General features: G+C 41.4%; 1 non-coding gene across 1 annotated transcript; it reads right to left on the reverse strand.

The window, feature by feature from the left end:
* Window positions 1–2,905: 2,905 nt before the first annotated feature.
* On the reverse strand, window positions 2,906–3,012 carry LOC129627452 (U6 spliceosomal RNA). The gene has a single exon (XR_008702601.1). It is a non-coding gene; the product is annotated as a U6 spliceosomal RNA (small nuclear RNA).
* Between the last annotated feature and the right edge of the window lie 8,959 nt (window positions 3,013–11,971).

Here is an 11,971-nt window from a genome sequence, read left to right on the forward strand (position 1 = left end):
CTTGTGAGATTAGACTGCTAGCAAGTGCTGAGTCTTTCAAACTCATAGGGTTATTGCCATTCAGATCATGAAGTTACAATTGAAGACCTCCTGTCACCTAGTGTCGAAGTACCCACATTACAGGCTTTGTTTATTTCAGAACTGAAGAATTTTACATGGTCAAAGTAAAGTCTGATGTTGTAAAGAACAATATTGCTTAGGAACCTGGATTGTTAGGTCCATGAATCAAGATATCGTTAGATAGCATCACCAACTCAATGGACATGAATTTGAGCAAACTTCGAGAGACAGAGGAGGACAGAGAAGCCTGGCATGCTGCAGTCCATGGGGTCTCAGAGTCAGACATGACTTAGCGACTGAACAACGACATAAGACATTTCACATGCAAAGTTTTAGAGGAAACAAGATTTTGAAGGGAAAGTAACAATATTTGTCACTGCACCAACCAACACATTTGACCAGAAGATATCATGCTGTTTTGTCTTCAGAAAAACTTAGGGTGGAACTTTATCAGGTGTGCAATCATGGATGAATTTTTTAACCTCTGGGAAGTGAGCTTTATTTCCTCTTATGCATAACTGTGATAAAGTTTCACAGTTTTCAGATTTTTTAATGCATTAGAAATAACACATGTTCAAAATATCTAGCACAGTTCTTGGCACATATGGGAGGCTCAGTGCATAAAATGTACTTGCTTCATGTGTAACATTTAACTTAAATAAAAACAACTATGGAGAGAGAAGAGGGGAGAGGAGGAAGTAGGGGGAGGGGTAGGGAGAGGGGGCCAGGGGAGGAGGGAAAGAAAAGCTTAGACTGAAAGCAAAGTGAGAGAGGAAGTTAATAAGGGTTGCTTAAGTGTCTACTCCTAGACATTACAAGTGCAATTTAAGTGGCTTTATGGGAGTAATTTTGGCTTAATTTCATTCTTACACATTGTCTTAAAAAAATGAAAAGTGAAATGCACTTCACTGAATTTGTGGTAACAGAAATATTAAAATAATAGTATAATAACACTACAACAGGTACCAGCATAATAAATGTGTCTCTATTTTAAAAGTATTAATGAGGACTCAATGAGACTGAGATGTAGAATGTCTGACCAGTAACTGATGTTCTGAGATGTGAATTTTCTTCTCCATTGTTGCAGACACATCCCCTTCAAATGGCTATAGTGTCACTCACTTGTCAGAACCTTCCAACAGGCCACTGAATTATGATTTACATATCATAGCTTTTCCCCACGCCCACATTTTGTTGTTCAGTCTCTCAGCTGTGTCCGACTCTTTGTGACCCCATGGACTGCAGCAGCCCAGGCTTCCCTGTCCTTTACCATCTCCTGGAGCTTGCATAACATGTTCATTGAATCGGTGATGCCATTCAACCATCTTGTCCTCTGTCGTTCCCTTCTCCTCCTGCCTTTTATCTTTCCCAGCATCAGGGGCTTTTCCAGTGAGTTGGCTCTTTGCATCAGGTGGCCAAAGTACTGGAGCTTCAGCCTCAGCATCAGTCCTTTCAATGAATATTCAGGACTGATTTCCTTTAGGATTGACTGGTTTGATCTCCTTGCAGTCCAAGGGACTCTCAAGAGTCTTCTCTAACACCACAGTTCAAAAGCACCAATTCTTAGGCACTCATCTTTCTTTATAGTTCAACTCTCACATCCATACATGACTACTGGAAGAACCATAGCTTGACTATAGAATGTTGAGAATTTCTGTGAAATAATTTGATTATCTGCTTTCACAGAGCACTAAGACAGAATTATTTTCTTAGTGATTATGAACTTAGTTTGGAGGCAGAGGAGTTTTTTAACTTATACTGAAATATGAGAACATTTAAATTACATCTTTTAATCTACTTCAATTCCAAATTAGTCATAATTTATCATTGTTCTGGTCTGCCTGCAATATCTAAGTCTGTCTTTCACTCCCTAAATTTTTGTCATCTAAGTTTGTTGCAGTTTTTTTTTTTTTCAGGGGTGGGGGGTTAGCAATTAGATTTTATTTTTTAAAATTATTTTATTTTTTATTGAAGGATAACTGCTTTACAGAATTTTGTTGTTTTCTGTCAAACCTCAACATGAATCAGCCATAGATATACATATGTCCCCTCCCTTTTGAAACTCCCTCCCATCTCCCTCCCTATCCCACCCCTCTAGGTTGATACAGAGCCTCTGTTTGAGTTTCCTGAGCCATACAGCAAATTTCTGTTGGCTATTTTACATATGGTGATGTAGGTTTCCATGTTACTCTTTCCATACATCTCACCCTCTCCTCCCCTCTCCCCCGTCCATAAGTCTATTCTCTATGTCTGTTTCTCTGTTGTTGCCCTGTAAATAAATTCTTCAGTACCATTTTTCTAGATTCCATATATATGCATTAAATACAATATTCATCTTTCTCTTTTTGACTTACTTCATGATGCATAATAGGTTCTAGGTTCATCCACCTCATTAGAACTGACTGAAATGTGTTCATTTTTATAGCTGAGTAATATTCCATTGGGTATATGTACCACAACTTCTTTATCCATTCATCTGTCAATGGACATCTAGGTTGCTTCCATGTTCTAGCTATTGTAAATAGTGCTGCAATGAACAATGGGATACATGTGTCTTTTTCATTTTTAATTTCCTCAGGGTATATGCCTAGGAATGGGATTGCTGGATCATACAGTGGTTTTATTCCTAGTTTTTTAAGGAACCTCCATATGGTCTTCCACAGTGGCTGTATCAATTTACATTCCCACCAACAGTGCAAGAGTGTTTCCTTTTCTCCACACCCTCTCCAGCATTTATTGTTTGTAGACTTTTTGATGATGGCCATTTCGACCAATGTGAGGTGATATCTCATTGTAGTTTTGATTTGAATTACTCTAATAATGAGCGATGTTGAGCATCTTTTCAAAAAATATGAAACTCTTCACAATTTTGCGTGTCATCCTTGCACAGGGGCCATGCTAATCTTCTCTGTATTGTTCCAATTTTCGTATATGTGCTTCGGAAGCAAACACAAGTTTGTTACAGTTTTCATAGTAACTGCTTTTGTTACTGATGTTTTATAGTAAAGTATAAAGGGAAAAGCAATTATAGTGTTGCCACGGTTTCAGAAGCATAGTGGAGCCACCCAAGAACTTTGTCTCTCTTCTCCCTTCCCCAGGATTTAGGCTTTGGAACTTTACTAATTATTAAAGTCATAATTATTCTCCTCCTTTCCCCTTTCTTGTCTTTCTTCTTCCATTCCTGGAGTGACATTTTGGGTGGTCATATCTGAGAGCTCTATCTTGGGTTATATGAAAGTTGATGAGAATGGTCAAATGGACCACGAGTAAAGACCAGGGGTAAAGAGATGCTCTAAGTGTCATACTTGAAAGGTCAAGGATGGCAGGTGCCTCCATGAAGGTTGCTGTGACTTAAGAGCAGACAGGGTTCAGGCACAGGTCAACAAAGCTATGGGGAGATCCATATTAATGGCTACCTTGATCTATTCAAAAACAATTCCCTTAAGTCTTCTCCCCACAATTGGTGCTTTTGAATTCTTAGGGGAACTAACAGCTGGCACTCAATACACGTCTGTCAACGGTGATAATATAAACAGGCTAACGATCATTGGGGTGGGCTGGTAAGAGAGCTTTTATTGGTGCAGAATCAGTTTTCTCTCTGGCCATCTTACATTTCTTATTGTCCTGTAGCCCTTGCAGTTTTGCTAGGTCCCAGGATTCCCGCGGGCTTCCCAGGTGGCACAGGTGGTAAAGAATCTGCCGGCCGATGAAGGAGACGCAAGAAAGCCGAGTTCCATCCCTGGGTTGGGAAAATCCCCTGTGGAAGGATGTGGCAATCCACTCCAGTATTCTTGCCTGGGAAATTCCATGAACAGAGGAGCCTGCAGGCTATAGTCCACGGGGTCACAAACAGTCAGACGTGACTAAGCACACACATAAGATTCCTGCGTATGGTTTGGGTGGCCCTGCTGCTCTATCCTCCTCCTGGTGGCATGACCCAGGGACTCTGCTGCCCTTTGTCTCCTCCTTCAAGCTGCCTCTCGCACTTGGATTTGTGTGTTCTCCCGTAGCCTGCTGGTGGGAAAGGACAGTCTCCTCAGCTCACTTCTTCCTTCCTGGTGCTGAAGATAGGCACCCCAGCCATGTGAGCTCTTAGGTTTGCAATCATGGTATTGCAATCACCATGGAGAACTTGCACACGATTACAAAAATAAAAATTATGAGTATGATACTAAAGTAATGGAACTCTATAAAATATTTGCCTGCTGGTCTACTCCTACCCTTGTACAAGTGTCTATATTGTATGCCCTATCTTCTTTAAAACAAGGCTTAATTTCAAGATTCAAAGAAATTAGCATGTACCCATTTCTCCTGATTTGTCTCTGATATGGGAAAGATTAGGGTGCTGGCTTTGTTTATCATGGTCTTGACTTAGTTTTAATTACACCGGCCCAGTATTTTGCAGCATGTTCCCTAATTTGAGGTTGTGTGATGTTTCCTTGTGATTAAAACCAAGGTATGCATTTTTAGTAGGAATAGCATATAAATGATATTGTCCTTTAGAAGGTAGATCATATTACTATACCCCTACCAATTACTGGGCTTCCCAGGTGGCTCAGAGGTAAAAAATCTACCTGCCAATGCAGGAGATGCGGGTTCTATCCCTGAGTTAGGAAGTTTCCCTAGAGGAGGGCAGGACAACCATTCCAGTATACTTGCCTGGAGAATCCCATGGACAGAGGAGCCTGGCAGGCTATGGTCCATGGGGTCAGAAAAGAGTCAGACATGTCTTAGTGATTCAACACCACTACCAGTTATTAGTGGTAATGTTCACTTTTGTCATTTATTTAAGATGACATCTGCCAGGTTACTCTGTAATTGACAAGTATCTTATACAGAGATACCTTGGAATCTCACTTCTCTAAATTTTCAATTTTTATGTGTTTTATTGTATGTATACTATATTAGCAAAATGGTGAATGTATATAACTTATGAACAACTTATCTATACAAATAGTGCTCAAATGCTCAATTTTTTTTTTAAATCAATAGGGATTTCTGATGAAATTTGTTTCAGAAACCACTGTTCCATTTCCTTTCCTTCCTTAGGCTTAACAGGATATCTCCCCATTGTTTCTTACAAGAAAATTTCGATTGCTGACTCTTTCCCATTATAATTTCCCCTTATCTACATTTTATACTCTTTTGGACCTGTATGTATGTATTTGAAATAGACTGCTTCATCTGTTTGCTAGGTTTTTTCAAATATTTTATTTGATCATTATTATTTTTGTTTTGCCACACCATGCAGCTTATGGGATCTTGTTCCTCAACCAGGGATTGAACCTGGGCTCTCAGCAATGAAAATGTGGAGTCCTAACCACTGGATCGTTAGGGGAGTCCCATATTTGCTAGTTTTATTAATAAAAGCACCTTCATTTATTACCATGCTTCAGTGCCCAGCGTATTTATCTAGATTTTAAGGTAGTCAAAGTTTACTTCTTAAATGTTACATATGTCATATTCTATATATTTTTTATTAGGACTGTGTCCTCTGAAGGTAGCATCTGTGTTTGATTTATTTCTCTACCTGCCATAATATGAGCATAATGCCATGCACATAGAAAGCTCTCAATTGGGCTTTGTTTACTGACTGAGTGAGCAGATAAACATCTGGTACAATATTTGCACAGTGAGGAATCACAGTTACTTTGGTTCAATGACAGTAGCAGACACTCTTGGATGGCTAACCAAGTCACCATTTCCAACTTTTTTCTAGCCAACTTCCAGTTAGTGTTGGGCATATGACATAGTTTTAGCTAATGAAAGAGAAGGGGAAGTCTGATATGGAGTTCTGAGAAAATTTTCTGTTTTTCTCCTGTAGCCACTGAATTTGTGCTTTCTTCCAGCTCTTTGCCTCGGATGTAGAGGTGATGGCTGGGCTGCAGCAGCCATTTTAATACCATGAAGGATAGATAAGAGAAAAGCACTGCTATTGATCTTTACAGTTTTAAAATGAAGAAGCAAAACCAAGAACAATTTACTTTTGAGCATCTTGCTATATAAGAAAACAAATACAAATTGGTATAAACCATTATATCTGGACATCCTTCTACCTGTTCAGATAAAATATTCTTGACTTATACTCTGATAGATCAGAGAAGCAAATACTGTTCTTCGATTTATTCAGAAATGCCTCTCTGAGAAGGGGGTGTTTCATGATCATTTTTGAGTTGGAGAACTGACCTGGGATATTTGAATTAGAAGAAATTTCCATATGCATTTCTGCTTCAGATGCTGTCTGGAGATGGGGATAAAATAAGCAATGTAAGAGGAGCTTATTTCTGGGATCTGCCTGTGGAGGGGTTATGGGATGTCAGAGATGAGGACAGTGACCCATGCCAACGTAAAACTTGAACAGCTGGCCACAGGAAGGTCCAACTTATAACAGGACAGGGAAACATGGAAATTAGGTAAAGATAATGCGGCAGGCAGATCAGAAGCAGGGACATCTTAAGAAAGAAAGGGGAAACCTGCCAAAACCATTGGGGATGTTATGAGATTTGGGGCAGTGGGGTATAGTAAGAGCTCAGAGCCTACAAGTTCAGAAAGTTGGAATTAAAACCTTTTGGAATTCAAAACTCATGCTGCTACATACTAGCTGAACAAGCTGGTGAATTCATGTCCTTTCTGAAGCTCAGTCTCCTGTCTGTCTAAAAAGAGATGTTTTATTACCTTTTGTGAGGTATGCACCTCAAGAAAGAGATGAAATAATTATTCAAATAGGGAGCATTGGAAAGTTATAAACAAATAACATTTATTGATAATAAACTGTAGTCCAACCTGAGGGCGATTTTACATGGCATGGATTTTACAGGGATGTGGAAGAGAATCCCTGAAGATATAATTTCCCTTTGAGGGCCAGCCAGAGAAAGGGATGGTTTTTAATACAAGATGTACCTCAAGCCTCAGCATCTTTTGTAGTTTTGTGTGCCTGGGTCTCAACAATGTTGAATTAAAGCTTCTGGTTTTCTGCTCAGTTTCGGAGGCCATGGTAGGAAAATTCAGTTCCCATAATCTTAGCAGTTTAGACCTCCTGATGGTTTTTAAGCCAATAGAAGTTGATGAATGTTACCTTTTGGTCTTTTCACCTGTTTTAATTGAGGAAACTTCTGTAAAATGCTGGTTTTGGTTCCAGCACAGTCACTAGTCAGGGTTACTACTCAAAGCCAAACTCATTCAGCCAACAGCACTAAAAATACTCTTGGTTTCTGCCAGTCAATTTTCTTGTATTTTCACAATTAGTTGTTCTGCCTGGAAACTGCCTGCCAAAATGCAAATATCGTCCAAGGGCTGATGGAAATTTGAGAATGTGCTAAGCTGTGTAAGGTTTAAGAGCAACATTATTCATTCACTATTTGAAATATTTAAACAAATGTAAATCAAAAAAAAAAAGAGAGAGATGAAATCTCATTATAAGAATGAATGGCTGCTTTCCACTCTTTCTACAATATAGGCTTGATCCCCATTTACATACCATTTGTAATATTAATATGATTGTAGTGAAATAAATCACATCTTTCACTTTTACATTTTTAATTACATTCTACTGCATTTGTTCTTTTGTTTATAGTTAACTAATAAAATATTTATTACATCTTACATATATGATAGTGGTTCTGTATTTTAATCAGATTTTACACATAATCTTTTCTCCATCTTTTAGTATCTTTTTTATGACCCTACGCACCCCAGGATGTTGTTTTATGGAAACCTCATTATTTTTTAATGCATGGCTATTTATTAATGTATTGTGTATATAACACACTATGCATTTCTTTGAATTGATGAATACATTTACATCCACTTGAGAATAAAAATTCCCTGAAGAGCCAATCTCACATTTCTTTCGCTGTGCCAGAAGCCCATATGATTATTTTTTCTTGTTTTGTTGAGGAATGAAGAGTGAAAAGAAGAGAAGAAAAACGCAGAGAAAAAAAGAGAGAGACAACGAGTAGTTTTTTAAGTTCCATTTTCTGAGAAACCTTTCTCCTGAAGTCAAAAATTAATGCCTCGCTGCAAAATGGAATTTTCAGAGCATGCAAATTAATTTACCCTTTGCAAATTCTTATATTTTATATGCATTTTATGTTGAGCACTTGACCCACTGTTTCTTCAGTCCTTTTCATCGTGTTTGCTGAATTACCTCCTCCATTGCTTCACCATATTGCACTTAGAGGATTAGATATTAATTGCATGAAGAGTGAAGATCACAGGTAACTACAATAGCAGGTAACACTGAATGTAATCTCACAGCTATAAAGAACAACAACAACAAAAGACTATCATCAAAAACCCTGCTACTAACCAGGAAGTCAACTGCCTATAACTCAGGGAGTCTTTGTGAGCCACAGAGTAAGCAAGACAGAAGCAATCTCTTTCTCTCAGGTTAATTCATCCTCCTTTTGCATTATATGAGAATTTTTGGGGGGTTGCTGGGTGTAGGTCCTGGCTATGTGTCTTGCTAAGCATCCTCCTCATGACCTTTGAAATCTTTTGAGGATACTAGTCCAGGCTCTTTCTGTACTAGCACAGAACAGGGTTCAGGTTAACTGACTGGAGAGACCAATGAACTTAGCAGATTGACTCTTTGTTCTGTGAGCAAGAGTCAGGTTTAGTGGAAGACTGGCAGAAGGCTGGGGAGCATGACTGAGGTTTTTCTTCTCTTCCATTCTCTAGACAGAGTCCTTTTGGATACTGTAGAGAAAATGTGATATAAAAAATGTTCTCATATTATTTTCTCTCGCCTCCTACCTCATATGGTTTTGCCTGACATCCTCAGTGGACTGCACACTCACAGTCCTGTGGGAGGTGTCTCCATGTCAACTCCCTATGTTCTAAATGCTTCTCAATTTCTAAGGAATATATTTAATTTTCATATGGTATGAAGAGGGTGCTGGGTAGGAAATATATTGTGACCTCCAACTTCAATAAGCAAATATGTCAATTGTCACTGTGTATTTGGGGACTAGGAATATAAAGTGCTTTCTAAGACAGAATGTACTAGATGGAAAGTTACCACTGAGTCACAGAGAGACTCCCCACATATATTTATTAAGCTTGATGTTTTCTAATCCAACTGATCTTTCAGGCCTGTTCTTCCACAAGGGTTGATGCAGGACCCTTTGGCAATTAGGGGGAACTCTGGATACTTTCTCACTATCTGCGGGCAATATTCCCCAGGGCATTCAAGTTTCAGAGGCTTCCCAGGTGTTGTGCTGACATGTCTCTGGCTTGGGGATGCTCAGAGATCTACACGGGTGAGACACATGACACCCCAAGCTCTTCTCAGACCCAAGTCATGAGAGATAGTTTTTTTTTTTTTAATTTTATTTAGTGACTAACAAATGTTTCAAGAAAAATACATAGAATTTTCTCAAAGAATCTAACTGTAGATCAAATGATATGGTTCATTTGCTGTTCAGAGTCACTTAAATTATTAGAACCTCAAGGTCCTCATGCTAAAGTAGGACTGGTAATAATAAAAGCTCCCCCAATGTTAGCTCTCAGTATGACTAAACATTTTCTGCTCTTATGTCTTTGTGTGCCATTCCCTTCTCCAGTGAACCATATTCTGTCAGATCTCTCCACCATGACCTGCCCGTCTTGAGTTGCCCCAGGGGCGTAGCTTAGTTTCACTGAGTTAGACAAGGCTGTGGTCCTAGTGTGATTAGATTGACTAGTTTTCTGTGAGTATGGTTTCAGTGTGTTTGCCCTCTGATGCCCTCTTGCAACACCTACCATCTTACTTGGGTTTCTCTTACCTTGGGTGTGGGGTATCTCTTCATGGCTGCTCCAGCAAAGCGCAGCCATTGCTCCTTACCTTGGACGAGGGGTATCTCCTCACCGCCGCCCTTCATGACCTTCAACGTGGGATAGCTCCTTTAGGCCCTCCTGCGCCTGCGCAGCCAAGGCTCCTTGGACATGGGGTTGGTCCTCCCGGCCACTGCCCCTGGCCTCGGGCGTGGGGTAGCTCCTCCCGCCTGCCGCCCCTGGCCTCGGACGCAAGGTAACTCCTCTCGTCGCTGCCCCTGACCCCGGTCGCGGGGTAACTCCTCTTGGCCGCACCCCCGATCTCGGACGCGTGGTAGCTCTTCTGGGCCGTTCCTGCGCCATCACAGTCTGGTACTCTCAGCCGCTGCCCTTGACCTCGGATGTGGGGTAACTCCTCTTGGCCGCCGCTCTTCGGGCATGGGATCCTCCCGGCTTCTGCCCCTGACCTCGGACATGGGGCGGCTCCTCTAGGCTGCGCTTCAGCACGCCCGTCGCAGCCGCCTGCGCCTCTGAAAGAGATGGGAATACCAGACCACCTGATCCGCCTCTTGAGAAATTTGTATGCAGGTCAGGAAGCAACAGTTAGAACTGGACATGGAACAACAGACTGGTTCCAAATAGGACAAGGAGTTCGTCAAGGCTGTATATTGTCACCCTGCTTATGTAACTTATATGCAGAGTACATCATGAGAAATGCTGGACTGGAAGAAACACAAGCTGGAATCAAGATTGCCGGGAGAAATATCAGTAGCCTCAGATATGCAGATGACACCACCCTTATGGCAGAAAGTCAAGAGGAACTCAAAAGCCTCTTGATGAAAGTGAAAGAGGAGAGTGAAAAAGTTGGCTTAAAGCTCAACATTCAGAAAACGAAGATCATAGCATACGGTCCCATCACTTCATGGGAAATAGATGGGGAAACAGTGGAAACAGTGTCAGACTTTATTTTTCTGGGCTCCAAAATCACTACAGATGGTGACTGCAGCCATGAAATTAAAAGACGCTTACTCCTTGTAAGGAAAGTTATGACCAACCTAGATAGCATATTCAAAAGCAGAGATATTACTTTGCCAACAAAGGTCCATCTAGTCAAGGCTATGGTTTTTCCTGTGGTCATGTATGGATGTGAGAGTTGGACTATGAAGAAGGCTGAGCGCTGAAGAATTGATGCTTTTGAACTGTGGTGTTGGAGAAGACTCTTGAGAGTCCCTTGGGCTGCAAGGAGATCCAACCAGTCCATTCTAAAGGAGATCAGTCCTGGGTGTTCTTTGGAAGAAATGATTCTGAAGCTGAAACTCCAGTACTTTGGCTACCTCATGCGAAGAGTTGACTCATTGGAAAAGACTCTGATGCTGGGAGGGATTGGGGGCAAGAGGAGAAGGGGACGACAGAGGATGAGGTGGCTGGATGGCATCACTGACTCGATGGACGTGAGTCTGAGTGAACTCCAGGAGTTGGTGATGGACAGGGAGGCCTGGCGTGCTGCCATCATGGGGTCACAAAGAGTCGGACAGGACTGAGCGACTGATCTGATCTGATCTGATGTCTTTGTTTGTTCCTCCATTTGCCCTCTTCCTTACCATTTCAATGTGCTCTGCTGTTGCTGCTGCTAAGTCGCTTCAGTCGTGTCCGACTCTGTGCAACCCCATAGATGGCAGTCCACCAGGCCCCACCGTCCCTGGGATTCTCCAGGCAAGAACACTGGAGTGGGTTGCCATTTCCTTCTCCAATGCATGAAAGTGAAAAGTAAAAGTAAAGTCGCTCAGTCGTGTCTGACTCTTCCCGACCCCATGGACTGCAGCCTTCCACACTCCTCCACCCATGGGATTTTCCAGGCAAGAGTACTGGAGTGGGTTGCCATTGCTTTCTCCTCAATATGCTCTGCTAAGTCGCTTCAGTCGTGTCCGACTCAGTGTGACCCCATAGGCGGCAGCCTACCAGGCTCCTCCCTCCCTGGGATTCTCCAGGCAAGAACATGAAGTGGGTTGCCATTTCCTTCTCCAATTCATGAAAGTAAAAAGTGAAAGTGAAGTCGCTCAGCTGTATCTGACTCCTAGCAACCCCATAGACTGCAGCCCACCAGGCTCCTCTGTCCTTGGGATTTTCCAGGCAAGAGTACTGGAGTGGGTTGCCATTG

Source organism: Bubalus kerabau, chromosome 14 (genome assembly GCF_029407905.1).
Source record: "Bubalus kerabau isolate K-KA32 ecotype Philippines breed swamp buffalo chromosome 14, PCC_UOA_SB_1v2, whole genome shotgun sequence".
NCBI classification, from domain to species: domain Eukaryota; kingdom Metazoa; phylum Chordata; class Mammalia; order Artiodactyla; family Bovidae; genus Bubalus; species Bubalus kerabau.